At 37.5% G+C, this 24796-nt stretch overlaps 1 protein-coding gene across 3 annotated transcripts in view; it reads right to left on the reverse strand.

Moving 5' to 3' along the window:
* KCTD8 (potassium channel tetramerization domain containing 8) overlaps positions 1-24796 on the reverse strand; it is a 153988-nt gene that overhangs the window by 111717 nt on the left and 17475 nt on the right. The window lies entirely within an intron of this gene.

Below are 24796 nucleotides of genomic sequence, written 5' to 3' on the forward strand. Positions count from 1 at the left end.
AGGCATTTCTACATTTACACATTTTACTTGTAGACAATAAAATCTCCAAGCTGAACAAAATGCAGCTTATTGTGTAGTATTGTGCAATTTTCTCATCCATTTTTTTTTAAAAATCTTGTTTCTATGCTTAGCATAACCACATGATAAGAACCATTTCCTGCAAGCTTCAGATCTGATCTAAATATAAATACCTGTTCATATTGTCTTTCTGAATATGTAAAGCTTGCAGGTCTTCAATTAGAGTGAAAACACACCAAATAAATTCTAATTGCTTCGACTCTGACATCCAAAAAATTAAGTAAAGGCAAAGTATAAAAAGAGAAAAGAAGAAAGGATGATTTCAAGGTAATAACACTGTCTTTGCCCTAACGATGGGAAAAAAATCAAGGAGTAGTATATCATTAGACATGGTTTACCAAGTAGAACACTTTTGTCACTATTTAGTGCAAATATTTGACAATCAGCTCCTAAATTTTATGATTTAATCCTGGGAAGACTTATGTGCAAACTTAAATTTACTACAATGCTTAAAGTTTACTGTGTGCATAAATCTTCAGGATCACGTCTGAGTCATCCATTTAATCCTTGTGATATAAAACAGTGTCACCATATAAAGAAATGTATCGCTCTCATTATTTTTGGAATAGGAACTTTGCCTGGGAAGCTCACTCTGACTACATGGGCTAACAAGGCAACATTTCCAAAACTGCACAAGAACACTTCACTTGGGAAAAGCTGGACCTGAAAATAATCAGAATTTTCAGAATTACAGCTCATGTTTACAAATCTTAGAGACTTCAAAATATAAGATCATTTGGTTGATTATTTAAAGATTACAACTCTTGCCTAGTTTTGACCTCTCACATATGACAAGCCATTAAGTTCTGAAAATGAAAAAAAAAAATTGAAAGGAAGCATGGTCCTATAAAATAAAGCATAAAAATTAGCTTATACTTGCAAAGACTCTGAACTGGAAAAAGGCTATATTCATAAACAGCTTCCATTCATTATGGAGCATGTTTCTAATTTCCTACTGCTGACTCACAGCAATTAAGCCAGAAAACAGTCAAGACAGAAAGACAGGCAATTCATTATTGGCAGATAAGCTTATTCACAGTGAGAATTTGGCTCTCAGGACAAGAAATGAGGTGTCGCGAAATCCTAGAAAAGCAAAGTTTTCGTGTGCTTTAATTTAAAAATTAGAGCAAATGGAAAAAGGTATATGGAATAATTAGGCTGACAACATTATGATTTTATTACAGCAGGCATAGCAAAAACAGGCAGCTGAAAACAGAAGGTATATAAGTGATGGAATAATCTGTCACCTACATCAAAGAAAATATTTGGGTAAAAAATGCATTGTTCTGACAATATTAAGCACCTCATGCAAACAAAGAAATAAACAAAACAAATGTAAAGTTACAGTGGTGCAAAGAACAAAAGAATCAGAGTCATAAATGGGGCTTTTGCATGCAATCTCATGAGCTAAGTATTCAGAGACAACAAATTTTCAATAGCAGGGCAAATATGCATGCACAGCAGCTTGGTAAATACTCTACTATAGTAATATCAGGCATATTTCAAACCTGTAAACTTCAATCATAAGTTTTTATTTCTTTTGTTCATTTAAACCAGCTGTGACACTAACTGTGCTCAGTACTGAATGAGAGCTCAGAGACGTTTCTGACAGTCAGTTGAAGCACCTCATACTAATGTTTGCGTGATACCACTCCACAGCTGGCTGTAGCACAAGAGAACTCCAAGATCCCAAAGGAACTGCTGGTAACCAGAGAGCTGGGATAAAACACTGGTACCATCTTCATCACACTCTCTTAAGCACAACCATAGCAAGAATAAATAGCAGAAAGAGCTACTTCAGCTTTTTCAGCTATCTACCCAAAAGTAACTTAACTTCTTTACCTGTATCTGCAAAGGGAGGAAGAGAGTGGATGATCTTTAAGGCTCATTCCAACACCTTAACATTCTATGATTCTGCATTTTAGTATCTTCTCATTTGAATCCAGTTGCCAAGGTATACACTTTTCACAGGCAAATGTCTTTTAAACTGTGAGAGGGGAAACCTTGCTTTATTTGCTTCATACAGCAAAAGTCACTTTGTCTTCTATTTCCAGAGCTGGCTTTTTTAAAAAAGATTTTGTTTTCAGTGAAGGGTATTTCACAAAGGAGGAAATGCCCTGCATGTTACTATTATTTCAGATTACCAGTAGTACAGCATATTTTATGTTTTAAGGTCAACATGTTGAAGAACGCTAGGGTTAGATTACATTACAATGGTCCTTGCAAGAGCTGCTGCTGCAATCATCATTAAAGCATAAAGTGCAAACTACTGGTCTGGGCAAGCCTTCCAGCACAGATGAGCTTCCCCTGAAGGCAGGGATTTTCAGCTAGCTGAAGCAAGATAAAATTATTTTCCACTTTGCCCCTGAGCAAACAAATAAATCAAAGAATCAAACAAATAAAAAACAATCTTTGATTGGGAGTGAAGAAAGAGATACTCGGTGCTAGTGGAAACACAGGACAGGAGCAAACACTATGCCTAGATTTCTAAGTAAAAGTAGGTGTCTGAAAAGAGATTTACATAACTACATATATAAGACTAGACAAATATTTCTACAATCAAATGCAGAAAGGGTTATAAATTTTTTTTATTGAAAATTATGTTAATGTCCTTCACCATCTTAGTGCCATTTAAAACCTGAACTACATAGCAACACTATTTAGAACTTGGAGACTATTTCTCATTTTCAGGGTCAGATGCTTACCTACAACCAAGACTTTAATCAGCACCATTGCTCTTTAAGAATAAATATCTTAGACAATGGATTATCTTTCATAAGATGAAGAAAACCTAAGGGTGGAAAATCCCATCTCTCTTGCATTCTATAAAAGCATTTCTATCTCCATCCTTTGAGTATTATTTTTTCTCTTCTACTTTTCATGTTGTAATTCACCAATAAACAAACTTATTCTAAGTTTATAAACGTGTACACTTAACACTTCTTTTCATTGTCACAAACCTTATAGTATTTCATTTTTAAGGATAAAACAATAATATATTCTATTTTACATGAGCATTCTCCAATGAAAGAATTTCAGTATCGGGGGTCCTTAGAACTCCAGACAGAAAATTACAGAGACAACTGAAGACTGAGATGCTAACATCCACAAAAAAAATTGTTATTTATTCTTATTTCTTCTAGAAGAGGGGTGTAGAGAGTCACAACTAAGGGCCAAAAATATCCTATCAGTCCAAACATGTCAAGCATTTGTAAATTCAAAAATGGTTAACAAAAGAAAAGCATACTGGCTCAAAATTATGAACTTAAACCTAACCCAATTACCAACACCTGAATTTTGATACTCAGAAAGTGTTCTATGTGAAGTATTCATGAAGGAGAGAAAAAAAAGATGAAATCCTGCAGATAAATTATGAATTATTTTCTCAGCTCTTTTTCAGGACACCAAGTGACGTTCTTTGGTGTCTCCAAGTTTCCTCTGCTTTAGACATAAAACATTATCATATTTTAAAATTTAATGATCAAGTCATAAAGATATTACAAAGGATCTGTGAATAATAGTTATTTCAAAAGTATTTTAGATAGGTAAAGTTCAGTGTTGACTTTAAAATGAATAGTTTTATCATTTGCCAACAAAATTGTCTACCTTTTCCTGGTCAAGTTTCTTTTGGGCAAGATGTATTAAGTTCTAAGGAAAATACATAGTTAGCAAAATTATTTCCCAAAGTGTATCCAGACATCTATTTTCAGGTCTCATGTTTTGGTGCACCGGCATCTACATTTCAAATATTAACAGCCAAATATTTTTACACCTTTATATACAAGTAGAGGAAGTACCACTATGGGGTCATCAGAATTCATACACCTTTCTGGGCATTTGCTATTTGACATTGGTCTTACCTATTCCTCATGACTCTCTCTTTCGTAGCATAAGCCTTAAGGCCATGTATACTTCACTTTACTACAGGACACCTTCTGCCAGCAGATCTTAATTTTGATACTTTCAAACTCTGTTTCTTAGGAATGGTTGAACATCTCATTTGGTATTGCAACATTATAATTAGCTTTGTATCACCTCTTAAAAAAAATTTTAGACCTGTTAAAAAATTACAGCTTTATTCAGATGAAGTTTTAATTTTGGGAGCATGAATTTAGCCCCAGCCGAAATCAAGTTACCACTAAAGGAGGTCATGTCATTATCTTAAAATAGATTGGGCTGGTTTTGGCTGGGGTAGACTTAATTTTCCTCACAGTGACTGGTGTGGGCCCTGTGTTTTGGATTTGTGCTGAACACAGGGTTGATAACACAGAGATGTTTTTGTTACTGCTGAGCAGGGCTTACACAGAGCCAAGGCCTTTTCTGCTTTTCCTACAGCCACACCAGTGAGGGAACTGGGGGTATGTGGGAGGCTGGGAGGAGACACAGCCAGGACAGGTGACCAGAACCAACCAAAGGGATATTCCAGACCACGAGACATCATGCCCACTGTATAAAGTGGGGGGAAGGAGGAGGAAGGGGGATGTTTGGAGTGATAGCATTTGTCTTCCCAAGTTACCATTATGTGTGAGGAAGCCATTTGCTCCTGGAGATGGCTTTAAATTACAAGTGAAGAAGGTCTTATGTGAAATGTGATCTAAATGCAAGAATATCATAGCTCCAAAGACATCAATTTTCACTTGGAAACCTTTTTTTTGATTCATTAAAATTGTATCTGTGTGCCTAAAAAACAAACTATTGGGGTGTGGTTGAAAAATTGCTTCTAGATAAATATTTTAGATATTAATAATATATTATGACTTTTGTTTATATTTTGTATATTGTACTATGCATTATTATTTCTTAATTATGTTTTGTTACCAGAAAGTAATTAATTTTCCTCATACTTTTCTACTTGAAAGACTTCAAGAACCTTAAGGCATCCAGTGAAAGCTTTGAACTTTAGATTTCCTTTGTACTTTCTATTTCTCTCCCTATTCTGCTGGTTCACACTTACATTTTGAAAAATATAGCAAAAATGGTCACAAGTGAAAAAGAGAGCCATAGCAGCACTAAAACAGTACAGTATTGAAATAAATAGAATTAAAAGTAAATCTTTATAAACATCATTTATGAAGGCAACAGAAACTCTTGCTAAAACAATTTAGTAAACTGGTTTTTAGTGACACTATTATCACTAGAACTTACATCTCAAACCTGAAGCTACTATAGTACTGAACAGCCTTGTTATTCAAGTTTTCTAAACCATCAGTTAAATTAATTTTTGAGTCATCTGAGCCCTGATGTTTTTCAAATTTCCCCTAGGTATCTCATACTTTCCATACAAGAACGTTTTTATTTATTATAGACCTCTTGGAAACAGAAACCATTAGCTATTCCCAACTAGGACTGTCATTTCATATAAAAACAAGTAAAATCAGTCAAGTACCTTGAAATTAGTCTTCTAAAAGGAAAAGGCCACTGAGTTTATTTCGGAGCATTTCCAAATACGTGATAAATTTATTTCACAAATACGTGATCCCCAGGTGGAATAATCAGCTTTCTGTAGCAACAATACAACAAAGCATGTGCAATGTCTTCCCAAAATACTGTTATTTAGGAACAGAGTAGTTCATCTTATAGGAAGTTTAGGAGCAGTGATGGTTTTGAAACACAAACGGCAAGACTTGACATCTGCATAATTTATTATAAGGATCACTGTTTGTGATATACTTAAGGTGACGTGTACTACCTTAGGTGTATTTTGTATATTGTTTAATTCTGTAGTGTTACTTTTCATGCAGAGCATGTGTCCAGCTATAGCAATGACCTACTGGTGTTTTTAGCTAAGCATCTAAAAAAAGCAGTTACATTAATATTAATGTTTTTTCATTAATTTATAAACATATTGTAAAGTTTCAAGAATTACAAGAGGCAATTAGTAAGCAGCCAATTTATCTATTGCAAACAATCTCTCTCTTCAGTGCCAGAAATGCCAAAACTGCAAAGAAATTACATATGGTCATAAAAACAGACAGGCTGATAGCCGGCAACAAGGTAATTGAAGAGCAAATAACAATCTAAGTCAGCACTTGCCATGTCAGGCTGTCAGTTTGGTTTCTAAAGAGATGCAATGAATAAAGAAAGCAAGCTTAACAAAAATCTTGATATTGACAAATGCAAAGAAAGAGGCAACAGCAATAGTGGTCATGTTGGACTTGTTGATTTTCTCTGAAAAAGACACCAGACTCCTACACAATTATGAAACTGAAAGCAGGAGGCAGAAAAATTTATGTATGCATAAATTATATGGGGTATAAACATCCAGGTAAGATGCCATTACTGCATCCGCAAAATATTGTTTCTGGCCCATGAAGACACTCTATCACACACAGCTCCTCCCTGTGAAGGCAACTTTGTCCATACTACAAACCACCAGAAGTCACACTTGTTTGCTGCTTGCTTCTTCACCAAGACATGTCCCACTCCACAGACAGCTCTGGGGCTCTGACAGGAAGTGTGTAATCCTGCAGAAGAATGAGCAGAACCAGCAGGAGTGTGGCACTGCTCCTTGGACAAGGAAGCAGCAGTCATCCTGAGAACATGCAGCAAGCACTCATAGCATAAAGAGCTGCTCCAGTCACTGAAATAGAGTGCTTGGAAATTGGATCAGCACACCTGAGATGCATTGAGCAACTCAATGTAAGTGCTTATGCACCATGGAATTTGATTTCAGAATTCTCTGAATTCAAGAATAATTTTGAAACAAGAGAGATTGTTCCCAAAACAAAACATGCTGTTCTTTCAACTGGCCATGTTTGCCATTATAGGCACTTATTGCACCTGATGTATGGAAGAAGATATAAGATGAAATCATAGCCAGTTTTCTGTTGAGACATTTCTGCCTACATCCTCTGTCATTGACTGGATATTTCAGTTCCAAAAATTCAGCAAACTGATAAAGGTACTTCTGCCTCCACTGCTGAGGTCCGAGGAATCTCTGAATGCTGCAACATTGGCCATTCCTTCAACCACATGTTGTGGTTCTGCACTTCCTCTGTGCAGTGCTTCAATCACCATCCTTGTGATTTGCCACTGCAAAATGCTGCAGGATTTTGCCATTCCCTCTGTAGCAAGTCTGGATATGCATTTCCCTCCTTGGCTAGTCAAGTCCTAGAAATGACCACCACATAGCCACCACCAGAACAGGTTCTTCCTGAATATTAAGAGAAAAAAACTGTTTGAAAAATTATTTGGAAGAAAAATCATGTCACTATATTCTTGAAGAGACAGTTGTTGAGCAACATTAGCCATGTTACAGCATACCCCAAAAATTCTGCATTTCAAAGCATATCCAGGGGAAAGTATTAAATGAGTGAATCACTCACTGATTACTCTGTGTGACACGTGAGATGCTATCCAAGAAGCTGTTGTTTCGAATCTTTATTGATGCTTCCGTGTTTTTCAAAAAAGAACACCCAGACTGTGGCAGACTCTTACTTGAAATGAGTCAAGATCACAAACAACTACTGCAGCAATTTCTGCTCTTTGTCTGGTGTGACTAATGAGTTACCAGGTCCTGTCATATCTAGCAACAGACCGTCATTTCTAATGAATCTGAGGACTTTGCTAGGAATCTCACTCATTTAAGCTAACACCATCAAATGATCATGCTGAATAAATGATGCAGACAGTTAAAAGTGCCTTATAAAGAACTGCCAAGGGAGACCAGCCAATGAGACTTGTCAGATCCCTGACAAGTAGCAGGTCACATCCACAGCTGGGCAAAGACAATCTCTGAGCAGCAGTATGAGAACACAGACTGCACCTATGTCTCTGTTGAATGTGTGGGATTTTATTCCACCACCAAGCAGTCCTGATTCACAGCCCAACTCTCCTTACTCTTGTTACTCAAGAAAGACACAGTGCTGCTGTGCTTGCAGTACAGGGGGACTTGCAGACTCCCAGAAAACTTGCCCAGCTGAGGGAGGTAGATGTATTGCAGATGTGTGCTACATGTGCATGTTGAAGAAATGAGTATTTCATATAAAGAGAAAAAATGTGTATTTACAAGAGAGACTACAATTTTGGTGAATAAAATGAAAGTTTACACAGCTTGTAGGGAGGTAATAAAAATACAGATGAAAGAGTAAAATCTGGATTTAAAGATTGTCCCAGAAACCTCAAAGATAGACCAGGCAGTAGAGGCAGGAAATGGGAAGTTATATATACCTGGTATGTATATTTTTTCATGCTGTGAGTAATTGGTAATTGCAGTGGTGGTGGAGAGCATGGAATTACCCTGTGTAGATATTTGAGCTTCACTGCGTGTGGGTTAACCATCAAGCTGCTCTAGTAAAACAGCTCTATGGATCTGCTGCGGAGACACTCTGTCATCAATGGACAAGGTCCTGGCTAAGAGGGACAGGCTAGAGATGGGGAGATTTTATTTTCACTACTGCAGGAAACCTATCAGCATGCGCACTGCAAGTTTCAAAGAATCTGGGAGCACAGGGCAAGAATTTTAGGAAACTTTATTTCTGCACATAATTTGGTTTAGAGGAATGAAACACTGTCCAGATGATTTGTATCCTTCTTCTTCTGTATTTGCGTCGAGTGTGGGAATACTTGAAGCAAGGATGGAGAGAATGTTGTCTCTTCCTAGTTCCACACGCTTTTCTTTCAGTAAGGGGCCTCTGCCAAACATGCTCTGGTGAGAAATACAGTTTTCAGCCCCATATAGTTTCAGAGCCGGGAGGGATGAGCAGAGTTGAATGCATCCCTCTTCACCAGCTGTTGGCAGGCAGAGGATTATTGCACGCCTAAGTAGACGGAAACAGCAATCACAAATCAAGTCATCTGTGCAGAACCCTGTAGCAGGCTGAGGAGTTGCAACTAAAGGTGAAGATATGAGTACAGAGAGTGAGCACAAGAAATAAGGAGCAAAAGTATTGTTTGGAAGGTTTGCCACTGATGGCAGCTTTTGGTAAAATTTATATCTCCATTAATTCTATATGGGCTGCTTCTAAAGACTGGGAAAACAGTTCATGGTCCTTAGAGCTCTTATTCCAACCCTGCCTTGTCCCTCCTCTTTCTCTGTCCTCCTCTTTCTGTTTCTCCTATTCCTATCAGCTTGGCCATGTTTTGTACACTTCTGGTGACATCTTCCTGCTGTGGAGCTCACCAGTCTGCTAGGGCAGTGTCTGTAAGGTGAAGCTTTATCAGTGAGAACACAGCCCAACCCTCACTACATAATTGCTGAGACAGAGAGCTGCACCCTTGCTTTCCATGTGTTTTGTGCCCACTTTACAGGCTCCTAGCGGCTTCTGCATTTTGGTGCTCCTAAAGGATGAGGTATTACTCGAGATGGATGCCTTGGTCTCTCAAGTACGTCTTGTGTACAGTGAAATTAGCCTGTCTGGCCTGGTCTGAAGCAGCTGCATGATGATCAAATGTAGCACTTAGCTTGTGTGGCGTTTAATTGCATCTTAGACATCTCATTTTCCATCTTACGACATAGAGATGTATACAGACAACAAAAAGTTGCAAATACTCATGCTGGATGGGTACTGTTGAGGACAGTGCTTGGAAATTGATCTCAACAGGAGGGAAGAGCACAGGAAGGCGCAAAACATAGCAAAATAATTTTTACCAACAACACATGGGAATGGAAAGGCTGAAGCTAGAAGAGTAGTCACTAATGCTGACAGACTGTAAATAGGGATGGAAGAGAAAAGGCAGATTAAATAAATGGGCATAGATAAAAGGCAGCTGGTTGTCCCTGGGAAGGATGATGATTCAATAACTCAGTCCTACTCAGCAAGAGACAATCTTTGTGAACACATAGCCAAAGTGAACTTATTATTTATGCCAAAGTTGCTTGAAACAAGTGTGAAAATAGGTCACAACTGCAACAGCCTAAAGTAGCATGGGAAAAATGAGCAGAGCACATTCTGCTGTGAAGCAGTCAGAAGACTAAAATCTGAGCAGTTGTATGAGTGAGAATTACCAGGGAAGTGCTCTCACAACAGAAGTATCTGTATCTTCACTCAATTCTCCTTTTTATATATAGTAATTTGCTAAAGATTGTGACTGAAATATCTAGGAAATCAAAGACAAATAGTTCATTATAAAGGCAGAAACTTTATTGGTGGTTGTGTGCTGCTAATGAGGAATCTTGAAAACTGACGATTTAAATATGAAACACCTACTTATCTTTATTGCCGTATGTTTCAAAAACAAATCCTACCTATGGTGCTATTAGCAACATCAAAGCTTTTGAAATTTTTCTGGAAGTATTACATTTTCCATTTGGCTCAAAGACACAGAGGAAGGCTTTTAAAAGCCTTTGGGAATATATCACAAGTACAGTTACATAAATTAATAAGAAAATGCCCTGGCCTTGTAACAAAATGACCAGCTTGCATATTATAGCCAATTCCAGAGGGACATATGCAGGTGGGTTGAAGTACAGGTGGACTAATAAGCAAAAATACTGATACCAGCTCATTTCCATTTCAACAGGAGCTTGATATTACATATTACATGAAAAAGTTGGAAATCTTTCAAAGAAAAATGTGCTTGGTATTTCAAAAGCAGCTATCATTTTAGCATATTGTGAGGAACGAAAGGCCAGAGGAAAAGATTACTTTTCAAAATGCTCAGTCTTTTTTTTTTTTTCCTTGCTCAGCTACTCCCTGGAAGAAATAGTGAAAATGTAGATTTTAACCTTTCAGATATGTACTTCACATGATTTCACTGATTGTAATACTACACTTTCATATTTCTCCGTGAGGCAGTTGATGGTATTGATGAAACAAATGGCATCGTATGATTAGAGATATCATGTCTTTGATTGACCAAGAATTCTGTTATAGACATTTCACAGAAAGAGTATCAATGACTCCAAAGTTTTAACCTTGTAGGTAAAGTCATCCTGTGCATTGTTTTGACACACTTTCCATCATGAAAGTAATCAAAAGCTTTTTAGATAAAGTTGGTTAGATCTTACATGCTGTACTATAACTCAAACATAAATGCTCATGCTAAGCATTTGAAGTGTTTGCCTTAGAAAAAAGGTAGTTCAAAACCTACATATTATTGGTAAAATATACAATTTCATTTAATAGCAACATAAGTGCCTCTCATAAATAGATTTCCATTAGACTACTCCCAAATGATTGTTTCTATTATAATCTATAAATAGAAAGCCAACTCACAAGACACAGACTGGATTTTGTGGTTGAGAATCAATTGGTCTGACAGTGCCAATGATGCCTTCTGTTAGAAATAAATATAGTTCACAGCCAAAAATTACATATTTGAATGTAGGTGTACAATTGGCACTCCAAAATGCATGTCATGTTATGGTGAAGAACTGAAAACAACTGATGAGAATTTTTAAATCCTGAATATAGATGTGGAAATACCATAAAATGGAACTTAATACTTGTTGTGAAAAAGAGCTGAAATAAAACCATATGAAATTTAAATCTCACACTACTTCCTATTTATTTCAGAGTGCATCTATTCCACTCAAAGTTTTGAAGTGGACAGTCATGAATTTTGTGCAGAAGAACTACATTGCAGGAATGCTTTAAATGCACTGTGTACCAAAAGCCCAAGGCAAAAAAAGGTCTAAGTAAATAGTAGTAGGAATGTCTTTTTGACTCCAGAAGAGAAAATGAATTCTATTACTAAAACACAGCAGCAAGCCTAATTTTGAAGTCACATGTAAGTTATAACTTTGAAATTAGCATTTTTTGTTTCATTCCTACTTTTAGTAGGAATATTGGTACATAAAAAATGTAAAGAGAAAACAGCAGGCAACCATCAGGTCCTCATTATACACTCTCAGACTCTGAAGGGGCCGGATAACCTGGATAACTTAAGCTCACATATGACACAAGACAAATGTAAAACTTGGTCATAAGGACACACTGCAACGGTGCAGTGGGGAAAGGTCAGCGTTGCTGATGAGTGTGGAGCGGGGAAATGCCCCAGCTGGCACCCGGCAAGCAGCCAAGAACACACTGTGCACTCAGCCTGGGCATGCCTGCACTCCTCCTGAAATGAAACCAGCTCATGCAGAGCCAGCTCTGGTGTCTCTGCATCAACGGCACACTGAACCCTGAGTGTGAAAGGTTTATCCTTGGATAATCAAGAGTTGACTGTATCTGGATGAGCTGAGTCCATTTATTAAACACGTCACCTGTAACAGTGGCTACAGCAAGCAAAGGGAAGTTATGTCTTGCCATATGCTGTTTACTGAATCAGGTTCAAATGCTCGAAATCTTCAGTGCATTAGCTGCTTATTCAGCTGAGATAACACTTCTCATAATGACTTTACCCAGTATTATGGATGTTGCTTTAGCCTGTCATCTCGCTACTGTTAGTTTTTGATTTTTTACATAAGCTCAGAATGGAGAACTAATTTGCACTGAAAAGACTAAAAGTATTTTTCTTCTTTCCTTTTCTTTCTATTTCAAACACTTAAATTTATTCATGTAATTCCTCATCTGTGTTTTGATTCTGAAAAGCAGTACAGTTTCCAGTTTCTCACATGCTTAGTGTAGCCCTTAAAAATGCCTTGCAGATTTGTATTTTATTCTCTGATTGCATTATTACACTTTATTTAAAGGAAATGGTAATCCCACACGTTCTGGAGATGACATGAGCACTAAATTATATATTGAAAGTGCATTAAAATCTTCAACTGTGAGAGACTAAACATGTCTGAAAATATTATTACTAATACTCACCAAGAGAAATAAGACATTGATGGCTTTTACCTTCTCATACCATTGCCTCTGGTGACAGATGCTGCTGTCAGCCTACCTGTTTAGCTTCAGTCAAAGGGTCTAGAAACATTTTTACTACAAACTTTGGGAGCCACTATGAAAACACACAATATGACTGAAGACTGCTGCTGAAGTTTCTGCCAATTTGACTAAATATTCTTTTAATGTTGTTTTTATTTACTCCTGGGAAATTTAGAATTCTGACAGACTACAACCTAGAGTGCTCACTTCCCTCTAACACATGCTAAATTTATAACTTCCCCTTAAAATTTCTAATGTTAAAAAATAATATAATTAGTACCATTCTTTAATCCACCAAAAAAAGCATACTTTGCTTTTAAAACATTCAAATGTTCAAGAATTCTATGCAGTTAATTTTCCTGAATCACAACATTAAAGTAACATTCAGTACTTTCAGTAACAACAATATCCAAAACCAAGGCAACAGGCTACTATGTAAAAACTTAAAAATATATTTTCAATCCAGGAAAATTTAGGGTCATTTTAACCCTAATGCATGTAGCTATATGGCTACCATAGTTAAAAGCACAGTTAAAAACATAATTAGACCAATAATTTTGTACAAAGAAATATGCTGCTGTTATCTCAGTGGGAGATAACCCTGGCCTTTAACTTGAAATAATTCTGCAAGTTACCTTCCTGATAAACAATGCAATATTAATATCACAGCTGGGAGCAGTTCTCTGAACACTCACAGCAGGTATCAAATTTGTTGCTTATTTTTTGTCAGAATTGTAGCATCCCTTTCTAATGGATATCTTTAGCACCAAGTAAGAGGAACAAGTAGAGTTCAAGATATAATTAAAGTAATTTCATATTAAGCAAAGGGACAAAATAATCCACAGAGCAGCAAATATTAAATCATGAAAAGCATGAATGTTACAAATTATTCAAGCCACGTTTTAATGGTATGATTAAAGACTCTTAGTTACCAATAATAGAAAAATAAGCATCTAAAAATTGAAAAAACCCAAATACCTGGGGAAACCCTTGCATCTGTGTTCAGGTTATACTGAGATTCCAAGTCAAACTACATGATTTCTTATGGCGTCATAGATCAACTTTAAGGAGGGCCTGTTTTGATAGGACAGGGTGTAATTGTTTTACACTGAAGAAGGGTCAAATTAGATTAGAGATAAGAAAGAGGTTTTTTTACAATGAGGGTGGTGAAACACTGGAAGAGGTTGCCCAGAGAGGTGGTAGATGCTCAGTTCCCTGGAAACACCAAACCAAAGGTCTGGTTGGACAGGCTCTGAGTAATCTGATTTGGTTGAAGATGTCCCTGCTCATTGCAAGTGGGTTGGAGCAGATGTCCTTTAAAAGATCCTTTCCAACCCAAACTATTCTATGATTCTATAATCCATCCTTTTTAAAAAAAAAAAAAAAAAAAAAGAGATGCCTCTTTAAAAAAAAAGTATCAGTGACATTATTAAGCACTTTCTAGAGTCTTAGAACACAAAAACCACTGTTTTGACTAGAAAAGGGCAAAAGCCTGACACAGCTATCTCTTCCACTTTGAGCACCACTAATCCCAACATAACCATTCGACACCTTTTGGTATGCACAAAGACAAGAGGCTTTCTTTTTGACAAAAAACACATTATTTGGTAACAGACTCAAAAAATCAAATATAACACAGATGCATAGTAGGACACTGTGCTCAGTTAAGAGATTATTCCAAATTGTACAACCAAGGAATTATCTCGAAAAAAACCCCCACAAAACTATACTTATCATAAGATTTCCATAACTAACATAACTGCCAATTAGGAAGTTGTGATAAATGACAGTAAGTGTTCTGCTGTTCCTTATTCTCAGCTTAATCTTACCCACAGTTCATTCTGGCATTCATCATGGCTTCTTGTACCTTCTGTTAACACTTGAGGGGTTTGGTCTAACGAAAAAAAAATCAAAGTAGAAAACTATGTTTCCCACGGAAAAACAAAACTGCACTCAAAATTTGAAAAATATTTGTTTTGCATTTGATGTTTATGACAATCACATTGTAAGGAATTTTCTTTTATAGTATTTAGTTGTTTGGGGTTTTTTGGTTTTTTTCTAAGTGTCTTACATTGTTCCTATAGTAGCTTTGGCAATTTCAAAGAGCAAGGAGATTTTATAACTACAGAGTGCTCAGCAGTTTATGCACCAGAACAGTCAAAAAGAAACTTCTGAAATCCCACAGTCAGCAGCTCTTATCTATATTTCCTTTTAATTCTACATAAAATAAAGTGAGATTAATGAGAATGTCAGCTGTCCCACCTGTCAGTGTTATACGCTGACAGAATAAACACAACACCAAAAGTAGAGCCTGTGCATTATAACATATTGATGTTTTGCTGCACAACCAAAAAACATCCGTCAGTGACTTTCTGTTGCCTTTCACAGACTCCTTCTTCCCAAATTTCTTTTGTAATCTTAGGTGTTGAGATCAGATATATATACATATATGTATACCTGCGCACACACGCACACACGTATATATATGTATATATATACGTATATATATGATGTCCAAAATTTATTCTTAAATGTGTTCCCCAACACTAAACCTATATTTTTTTAAAAAATACACGTTCATGTTCTTATAAAAATAATGAAAAAATCCCCAATGAAGACTGACTGTCAAAACATCTGCACAGTATGACAAACAACAGTGGATCTAAAGCAATATGAAAAAGTATCTGGACTACCCCAGTCAAGTAGCCACTGAAACCATGTGTTAAAAAAACAGTTTATAGGAAGGGAAGTGCTGGGTCCTGCACACGGGTCACAGCAACCCCCTGCAGTGCTACAGGCTGGGGGATGAGTGGCTGGAAAGCTACTCGCCAGGAAAGGACCTGGGGGTGCTGGTGACAGCAGCTGAACATGAGCCAGCTGTGCCCAGGTGGCCAAGAAGGCCAATGGCACCTGGCCTGTATCAGCAATGGTGTAGGCCAGCAGGACCAGGGCAGTGGACTGTCCCGCTATACTTGGCACTGGTGAGTCCACACCTCAAATCCTGTGTCCAGTTCTGGGCCCCTCAGTACAAGAAGGACACTGAGGTGCTACAGAGAGTCCAGAGAAGGGCAGTGGAGCTGGGGAATGGTCAGGAGCACAAGGCTTGTGAGCTGAGGGAGCTGGGGTTTTTTGGCCTGGAGAAAAGGAGGCTTTTTTTATCGCTCGCTACAACTGCCTGAAAGGAGGTTGTAGCCAGGTGGCAACTGGTCTCCCACACAGACAGCAACAGGATGAGATGACATGGCCTCAAGCTGAGCAGGGGAGGTTCAGTTTGGGACATCAGGAGAAATTTCTTCACAAAAAGGGTTGTTAAGGATCAGAATGGACTGCCCATGGACATGGTGGAGTCACCATCCCTGCAGGTGTTCAGAAATGACATGGATGTGCACTTAGTGCCATGGTCTAGTTAATAAAGTAGTGGTCAGTCAAAGGTTAGATTCAAAGATCTTGGAGGTCTTTTACAACTTAAATGATGCTGTGATTGTGTGAATTTTATATTTAAAATACAAGGAGAGTAGCCTTGCATTTATTCTGGCCACACTGTCCTGTATTCTCTAGGTTGTGAGAGCTGCAGCATGGTTACAACACGGTGGTAAAAAGACACAGTAGCTTATAGACAAGAAAAAACACCCAGAAACAGAAGAGATCAATAAAAACCTTCCCAACAACAGAGGGTTCAGACAAGTCAGTAACGTAGGACCAGAAGATCATGAAAGAATCAAAGTAGTGTGAAATGTAATGGGATAAAATGTAGTGCTACTACCAAGTAAACTGATTGCTGCACTAATGACAAGAAATTTCTCATCTGAAGAAAACAAGGCATGTGAAAGACATGACTATCTTAATCAGGTTAAATAATGTCTGAATGACTTGGCTTTGTGAAAATAATGAATGTTATCCTAAAAGCCATAAAGCAATAAAAACTCATTAAATGTAATCTAAACAATTCTGTCTTCAGAAAATGAACAGTTAAACAGAATCAGATGCAGAAAATAAATCTACTACAGATCAGAGGAATCAAATAGCAGCACATGACAAAATCGTATCTTGTGCATCCTAGCAAAACAAAACACATAAAATATCTGATTGTTCTTTTAGTGGAAGAAGACCTATGTAAACTGAAGCAGTAGCAGCACTTAAAAAGAATAAATTGACTGACTAAAGCAAAGGCTGGACATTTTAAAGTCTTTCCTAACCAACAAAAGTAGTGATAGGGAACGAAGTGATAGTTCTTAAATTCATGCAGATACACATTTAAATTGATATAGGATGATGTACATTTACTTACTAATGCAAAATATTAGCTCTTTAGCATCTAGAACATCGCTCCCACACTTGCATCCTACTTTCCTACAAGCCACCTAGTAAAGCTGGAAGTTACACAGAGAGAACAGTAAAAGACAAAGCTAAAGGTCTCTCAGTGGGTTACTAGAGGACATCTGTTATTTTATCTTCGTCTTAAGATACGGAATGTATTCCTAAATGAGGATTGAGAGAGGAAATAATCCACGTCATCCAATTCTGTATGATAATTTATTGTTTCCCTATAAAAGGAGATGCAGTATTATATATAAAAGTAAGATTCACTGCCAACCGGCAGAAAGGAAGACCTATCCTGTGATAAGAGGGGTATCTATCACTCCACTCCCACACAGCCGCACTAGAAAGACCTGAGAATCTCTGATCTTTGCAGACCACATTATAATGATATGATCAATTTTATTTTAGCTCACAGAAATAAAATTATTACGGTATCCCATTAATTTACATACTCTTTAAAGTAAAAAATCAATCAGACTGAGACTGATTCCCTGGCAGACCTCATTTGGAGCTAATCATTCATAGTCCTTCTCAGCAGAGCTACTCAAGCAATCATGAATGTGTGGGTTTGTGGCTCACTGCTGTATTTGCAGGAATTGTACCAGCTCCAGAGACCAGCCCCATTGCACTTTCAGAGAACAGAATAAGGAGCATCCTTACGTCACCAAATGGGCAACAAATATTAGCAATTTTGAAACACAAAGCTATACAACACCAATAGTTAAGGTAAAGAAATAGGTTTTCAAACCTTACATATTATTCTATGTTTTTCATAAGAGAACTGTAACAACATGAAGCTAAAGGTTGCAGCTTTCTTCACTAGGCTCTTCCATTAAATAAATACAGTAGATGAATAAAACTGTGACAAAGAGAAGTTAAATTGCCTTCATCTGCATGTCACACTGACTGCTGCCTATATTGCTATGACGAGTCAGAACCCAGTAAAATGTGAAGCAAAATTCATTATGCCAGACTGATCTATTCATATCAGACAACAGAAGCATGTAATAAAATCAAACTTTTGCAAATATTCTATACATGTTACTATGGAAACTTAATAAGCAGTTCTTTTTTTCCTTCCTTTTTCTTTTCACACATTTTCATTTGCTAGAAAATCAAACAATGTCATAAAAACACTTGATTATTTAGGTTGGAAAAGACCTTTAAGATCATGAAGTTAACCTGACACTGCCAAATCCACCACTGAGGCAAGTCTTCCAGGAAGATTCAAAATCTTTTGTAAGCTGGAAGGAGGCGTGAGGTAACATTCATTATTTATTTTCCTAAAAACCATCATACTGAGAAAGAAGTTCCACCCTCTAGACAGGGAAAAGAGATTTACTTACTCAGAGTACAAATCCAGCAACCCGTGCCTAAGGATTTTTGGCAAATGCTTCAAATAAAAATTAACACCATCCCCAACTTAAATGATTTTTAAAATGCAAACGAAAAAGAGGAAAAATACATGATATATGGTTTAAGAATGAAGGGAAATCTATAATGTGATTCGGCAAAAACATGCAGAAATTGGGATTTTGTCTCTTCATTGTGTCGAACAAATCTTCTCACTGTTTTTAAGATTTTTAATTGTTCTCTCTGATACAGTAAATAAATAGTGACTGGTACTAAAAGGTATAGATTAGAGCTAATGGAAGAGAATGCTTTAGGGTGGATATTTCATTTTACAAGATTTAATTCCACTGATATTTTGAATGTCAAAGAGGAAACTGAGAACACTAAGACCCCAAATGATAAATATTAGGCAGGTCCATCAAAGTCCAACAGGAATGTACTTGTCACTCCACTGTGTTCTGGGTTTTGTATCAGCAGTTGATCAATGAAATAATTCTTAGCCATTTAGAAAATGAACACACTTTCTCTCACCTTGCCCTGCTCTTGTTTTCTGCCTTCTATGTCTGCTCTGACTTTTTGTCTCCAGGAAGTATCTCACATCCCCTCTTTGGACACCAGCTTGCTTTGCCCATCCCAGTGCCAGCAGAAACAGCACCACCCCAGGTTACCCACTGTATCTAAATGACAGAAATGGACAAGTGGGGAACTGCACAGCCAATGCCAACATTCACCATCCCAAACTGTAACAAGCTTCCAAAGGAAGAAAAGGAATAATTTTAATAGTGGTAACCAAATTCCACAGGACCAGCCATTTTGGATATTTAAATTAAAATGCCAGATCTGTTTTTGCCTTCTGTCTGTATACACTGCTGTGATAATTTCAGCTAAATATCCTGTGTCTTTTGTTTTTGACTTCTTAAGAAATAGCATGATTGAATATGATGTTGCCTTCCCCGTCAGACAACTCCTCTTGAATTTTAATGCTTCATGATTCTCTTGTCATCTTTGTAGAGAAGTGTATTTTCCACAAACACTCACTTCAATATAAAATTTCACAAAGCTAAAATGACAATGAGGCAATGCTAAAATTACACACCTAAAACTGGAAAACCAAGCCCACAGGATACAGTACGAGTAACAGAAATAGCCAATGGATATTTAATTTTTAGGATAGCTTTTAAAATTCTTTTAAGAGAATAACTTTCAAGTTGAGTAAAATTGGCCATCTTCCCTTTAATTTCTTAGAAACTTTTTAAAAGATAAGAAAACTCACTACATAATGATGTAGCAATATTAGCACAGATATTATTACATTTCTGTTTTGTAAGTTATTGCCTCTAACAGTGGGAAGGACATCTACCTCAGTACCTTTGCTCTTATCATTAGACACTACACTTACATAAATTCTGGTGAATTTCTGAAATGAGGCAGAAAGTTTAAAAACTGCAAAAAAACAACAAAAAAAAAAATGGACCAAAATAGAGATTCCAACATCTTATTAGCTGTTATTTAATCATTTGCCTATTTTTCGTATGTGCGTCTGTCTTAAAAAATAAAAATGCATAAAGCTTTATTACTTGTGCACTGCAAGGCCAGCCACAATTTAACACATGCACCAACCTTTGAGTAGTATGTCATGTCAATCCTCAGGTCTTCAATTAAGAAAGTGACACAAACTGCTCTACATCTGAAGTAAACAGGCATTTGCTAAATAACCAAAAGACCCCTACACATAGATTTCAATAGTAGCCACAGCACTCATGGGAAACTGGAGGGCCAAATACTTGCCTTGATGTAGCTGGTGCAGGCATCTGCCTGTACAGCAGGAAAACATTCACCAGAGAGCTGGGTTGGTGGGAACTTGGACATCCCAAGGCATCTTGCTGCCCATAAACTCCCTTTTAAATTTTTTAGAAAAGTGGCTACATCCAATGAGAAACTGTCCTTACCCATCAGCGAGGGACCTGCACAAGCTGCCAACCAAGTGTACTGACTAAGAACAACCTAGGGCAGTTGAAATGACAGCTTGAAAACTGCTAGTCTGGCTATTGTTGTAGATCCCCTAGCAGAACAGTCACAGAGCTCTGCAGACTATAGCAGAAGTTTTGCACTTCTGCATTTGCATCTGAACCTTCTCTCTAGCAAACAAGTCAGTTTTTTTAGCTGGACTGAGGATTTGTATCTACAGCAGCCAACAAGAGTAGTAAATGGTTTTGAGTATGCTGCAGAATTTTACTCATAAATCAGTAAATTAAGAAAGCATAAACAGTGAAATTACATAATTCAGCCCCTATTTAAAAAAAAAACAACTATGAATTGAAAGAAAAAGAAGGAAGCATAGCCTTCTATAAAGAAAATACCAATCTCTTGTTTCTATTGTGCCACCCAAAGAACTTGCATTTAGTTACAACAGCGTGTAACTAAGGAAGTAACAGTTAAGGAATAGGAAGTAACAGTTAAGGAATGCCAACAAGGGAACTAGCTGTTTTCCATATGCATGGCATGATGGAAATGAGAAAAAAAAGACAAGAAACAACCAAAGCTGATGTCTTCTAAAGGTTTTAACTTTGCTATAAATGAAATAAAATGTGATAGAGTGGACTCAATGCGAAAATCCCACATGAGTACACAGTCTTCAACTGCTGGTAGAACAATGTATTCCAGTTAGAAGAAAGTGTATGAGGAAACAGATTTTTTAATTAACAGTAACAAAACCACCAAAATGTACACAAAAAAACCCCAAATGTAAAAGAAAAACAGCATCACAATGGAAAGCATAATGAATTAATGTATAAACCTCTGAAGAGGAGTATGACCAACGTGATCCAGCAATGCACATTCACAGCCCAGAAAGCCAACCTGATTCTGAGCTGCATCAAAAGCAGCATGGTCAGCAGACTGAGGGAGGAGACTCTCCCCTCCTACTCTGCCCTTGTGAGACACCACCTGGAACACTGCATCCAGCACTGGAGTCCCCAGCATGAGAAGGATGTGGGCCTGTGTGAGAGACTCGAAGAGATTATTGGCTCAAAACATTTCAGGTGTGTGCATGTGTCTGTGTCTGTGTGAGGGAAAGGAGCAGGTTAGGCCTTGCCTTTGCTGAGGCAAAGTCCTACTCTACATCCCCCTTCCCTAGAGCCTGTATCCCAACCCAGCAGTGGCTGCCAATCACTGGCCCAGCAAGGCAATGCTCCACTCCCCACCTCTGGAGCCCCTAACCCAGCTTGTAAGTGGCCAGATGACCAGAAGTCCCACCTGGGGGTGGGGCACAGGAAAGCCAAATGGTATTTAATGCAGGACATGAGGTAAGTACATCTTGACCCTTCCTCCTCTTGGAATTTCTATCAGCTGAACACCACTGGAACCAGCAGTAGTAGTAATGTTTGTTCTTTTTTGTATCTTTTCTGTCTTTCTTCTTCTAAATTGTTCTTCTCAGTATTTTGAGTAACATTTTGAGAAACTTAAAGTCAGATGGGCATGGAGTTTGCTAAGTTGAATGGGCTAATCTAATGCTCTGTGGAATGTTTTAAGCTGGTTGAATGTTGGTCAAAAGACTCTGATTTTCTAAGTTTCCAGTAAAGGGTTTTTTTTGTTGTTGTTTTGACCTCTTGAGAATATCCTGTTGGTGTTTCTCCTATGAGTCTAACTCAAGAGTACTTAAAGAAAAGTAAGCCCTTTTAAGTGTCTCATCAAGTGAGGTTTTAGTGGCCTTACTGCCTGTTGGAACAATCCCAGAACCAAGTTGGTCACAGGGCTGGAGCACCTCTCCTGGGAGGATAGGCTGAGAAAGTTGGGGTTGTTCAGCCTGGAGAAGAGAAGGCTCCAGGGAGAACCTTCTAGCACTTCAAGCAGGAAAGCTGGAGAGGGACTTTCTACAAGAACATGTAGTGATAGGACTGGGGGGAATGGCTTTAAACTAAAAGAGGGAGATACTGAGGAGAATTTTTTCACTGTGTGGATGGTGAGGCACTGGAACAGGCTGCCCAGAGAAGCTGTGGATGCCCCACCACTGGAGGTGTTCAAGACCAGACTGGATGGGACTTAGAGCAATCTGGTCTAGTGAAAGGTGTCCCTGCCCATTAAGGTCACTTTCAATGCAAATTGTTCTGTGATGGCAAGAGAAGAAAAGAAGCCATATATATCCAAGTAAGGGAGAGGAGGCAAAATCAGGAAGACAGTGGAGTACTTAATGAGTATTTTGCAAGAATATCTGACAAGAAAAGCCATTCAAGATTGAATTTATGATTAAGATGCTTTTCCAAAGTACAGTGAGTCAGAAGGATATCTTCCAGGCAATGGTTGGAGTAATTCAAGTGCAAGCTACAGAACTTGACCAAGAGGATGGCATAAAAGCTGCAATGAGGAGTGCTAACATTAACTTGGCAAGAGCGGCAGCTCTCTTGTCCCTGTGGTGAAGTTACATTTTTAGAATCAGGAGGCCAACAAAATAGTGGGGAGGGGAAGCAGCAGTACAAACCCATAAGCAGCACTAGCTAAAGGTAACACCTTGAATGTTTACCTCGTGAACGCTAGATTATCAAAACTGGACAGACTTGGCATTTTGTTTGGGTGTGTTTTTCAGGAACACAGCCAGAGTAAAGCCAAGAAAACAATCTAGAAGAGCACAATGGTTTTTTTAGGGAATAGAAGTTTGAATTAGAGGTGTTTACATTTAACAAACAAGGGTAATCCTTATGCTTACAAAATCCAATTCTTGAAGACAAACCTCCTGCTCTCAATTAAATCATCTATATGAGTAAAGAAAAATCATTTGGGTGGTTTGAAGTACCCTGGCATTCATTTGTTCTTCAGATTCAATCAGAACACATGAGCAAGATAAGAATCTTCTATTATAGTGAACTTCTCTCAGGTTGCATGAACAAAAAAAAAGAAGGTTCCTCTAGTTTTGCAAAGTGCTGGGCATGGCTGATTAAAAAAAAGGGAAAATGGCTACAGGTATCCAGTAAGCCTCCCTATCTCTGAATACTCTCTATAATCCAGTCTGGAAAACTGCATGCTCTGCAACACTGAAACTCCTTGTACCAAGGGAAAATGATGTTTTTACCATCTATCAACAGATGAAAGAGAACCAAACCACAACCGAACACAAAAACAATCAACAAGTAACATCCCCAAGTTCAAATTTCTGTGCAATACTGTCCATATAAATAACTTTTTCTCAAATAACTCTGTGTCATTCTTTCCATTGATGTGAAGAAGCATAATTGGAAGGCAAGTTTCCATTTTATGAAAATCTCTAAGGGAAGATATTTATATTCAAGTTCAGAAAGAAAAAAAATTAGTGTTGCAAAATGAATAGGTACATCCCTTGACAATCTGACCTGGCAATTAGAAAACTCATCTCGGAGGTGGGAAGTCTGCACTCAATTATTTGTTCTCTCTGATTTAAAGAACTGGCAACTTCTACCTCCCACATAACTGCCCCAAGACTGAGGCTCCTTTTCCAGCACTGAATTCCAACTTAGAACCATTTGTTGCTTCCCCTAACTAGTAAGGACTTGTCTAAGCAGTACTATCAAATATAATTTGAATTGCATTTTAATAGTAAGCCATCTGCATCTTCTTCTCTGGCAGAGTTATGTAATAAATTATAAAGGACTATCACTTGCTGTGACATGCAAAAAATGACAGCAAATAGCAGCATATTTTGAAAAAATACTCTGTTTCTGTGAATGCTGCAGTAGAAGACAGATAAACATCTATTTGGCCTGCCTTCCTTCCAGCAGTATTAATGAAATTTCAGCTGCTATGGCAGATCCAGTAAAAAAGTAAGGGAAAATTTGTTTTCCTGTATTTCAATTTGGTTTTATCCAGCTCATTCAGGAGGGATGTAGCAAAAAATAAAACTGAATAAATAAGGAAGAAGCTGCATGCAGTGAGGTCCCAGGAGACACCAAGTTAAGTTAAATTTTCTTTAAGAAAATGTATGCATGGCAGTATGCTTCCCAGCCTCAAGACAGAGCCTTACAGATTCTTAAATGTTGAACTCCAATGGAAAAAGTGAAGGTATTGCATCAAATTTACATTTGTGAAGTATAAGTTGGACTGAAACTTGAAACCATCTTATTTTTGAACAAACCACACAATGAGAATACTCTTGATAAATTTTACGAAGAGAAAATGTCTTTGACGACTCTTGACTTTCTGATTTTTTGGGGTTTTTTCCAGGTGCTTTTATACCTTCTTTCTTTCAGCTATTTCTCATACAGTCAATCAATCTTATGTCAGGTCTCTTTCTTTTTTTCCCTACTATTACTTGTACTTTA

The sequence above is a fragment of the Corvus moneduloides genome, chromosome 5, assembly GCF_009650955.1.
Source record: "Corvus moneduloides isolate bCorMon1 chromosome 5, bCorMon1.pri, whole genome shotgun sequence".
Taxonomy (NCBI): Eukaryota; Metazoa; Chordata; class Aves; order Passeriformes; family Corvidae; genus Corvus; species Corvus moneduloides.